Source organism: Triticum urartu, chromosome 5, assembly GCF_003073215.2.
Source record: "Triticum urartu cultivar G1812 chromosome 5, Tu2.1, whole genome shotgun sequence".
Taxonomy (NCBI): domain Eukaryota; kingdom Viridiplantae; phylum Streptophyta; class Magnoliopsida; order Poales; family Poaceae; genus Triticum; species Triticum urartu.
In genome coordinates, this window is record NC_053026.1 from 645,473,360 (window position 1) to 645,474,946 (window position 1,587).

General features: G+C 47.1%; 1 long non-coding RNA gene across 1 annotated transcript; it reads left to right on the plus strand.

The window, feature by feature from the left end:
* Window positions 1-418: 418 nt before the first annotated feature.
* LOC125506454 lies at window positions 419-648 on the plus strand. Its single transcript, XR_007282664.1, has 2 exons — window positions 419-499; window positions 540-648. It is a non-coding gene; the product is annotated as an uncharacterized LOC125506454 (long non-coding RNA).
* The last annotated feature ends 939 nt before the right edge of the window (window positions 649-1,587 follow it).

Consider the following 1,587-nt stretch of genomic DNA (forward strand, 5'->3'; position numbering starts at 1 on the left):
CGTGATTTACTTCTGACCTGCATGTGAAATCCATGTTTGTGACTGATTTTAGTTGGCCAATGTTGATATTCTGCACGTGTAAGAGATTATGGTTCATGTGAAGGGCTTCAGATGGATGCATTCTTTTCTTCCTGTATTATATTTCTTGCTCATTGGTTGTTAGTGCTTAGGTTGTACTAGTAGCAGCGCTGAGGACCTGGGATCTGTGACCTAGGCGTGCTGCTGGATCCGCCTCCAGATCGCTGCTGCTGGAGACGCGAGGAGAAGCAGGGGACCTGGGCCCGGGAGCGCTGAGGAGAAGTAGGGTACCTAGGCAAGCAGAGGAGAAGCAGCCCGCTAGTGGCAAGGCAGGTACGAGGACGACATCGATCGAGGCCAGTTGGAGCCGAGGGCCAAGGAGAGGGACGTGATGGTGTCGCAAGTCACGATGGCGGCTGCCGTCGGTCAGGTGCGGCTCATTGAGGCTGCCCGATGTGTAATAGCAGTAGAGCTTACTTAGGTAGTTGCTTACCAAGTTAAGAGCACTAGAGCTTACTTAGGTAGTTGCTTACCAAGTTGCTACGCACAACACTGTGTGATTTGAATTATACATGAGTTGCCGCTACAATGAGGAATTGTGTGATGGAATGGAATTGGTTGATTTTATTTTTTTAATTCCTAATAGGTTAGTAGTAGCGTGGGAAAAAACTGTGCGCTACTAGTATTTAGGATACTAGTAGCGCTGGTATTGTAGGCACGCTACTACTACTTCATTAGTAGTAGCGCGAGTCTGTAATAGCAGTAGCGTGGGTGGCACACGCTACTACTAGTAGTAGCGCGGGTTGCTCCCACGCTACTGCTAACTATTAGCTGTAGCGCCTTATTAGTAGCGCCGGTCCCCGCGCTGCTGATACACCTAAAACCCGAGCTGCTGCTAGCCTTTTCCCTAGTAGTGTGAGTTTTCAACCCTTGTACCTTGTTTCCATCTACACTGACTCTCCTTTCAGGGTTGGAAGCAAATCCATGTGGGAATCTCACACGTGACAGGGCCTCGCAGAATTCTTTTCTTTTTACCTTGTCCAAGACGTACACAGCTGGTGCCATATCCCGTGGTTTACCTACATCTTGCACCTGCAAATACTTTCTAATACCCAGGTGTGTCAAATCAATCCTAGATTTTAAGGTATCTTTTGTCTTGCATTCAATATTAAGAAGTGTGCCGATAATGTTGTCACATATATTTTTCTCGATGTGCATGACATCAAGATTATGCCTCACATCCAAATATTTCCAATACTCCAAGTCCCACAAAGTGGACCTGCGGGTAACAATAATATCTCTTCTACCCTGCCACGCTTCCTTTTCCCACTACCATTACCAGGATGGTTTCCTGGTGTAATATGCCTGACCTTCTCTAATTCCACTTACAACTCATCGGCGGTGAGCCTCTTTGGCGCATCACGGTTTTCATGCTTTGCATTGAACACATGTCTTCGGTATTTTCTAGGATGCGGCTTGTCCTTGGCAAGGAAACAGCGGTGTCCAATGTAACATATCTTCGTAAGTATTGCGTATGACAGCGGATTCCTGTCACAGCTAACACATGCA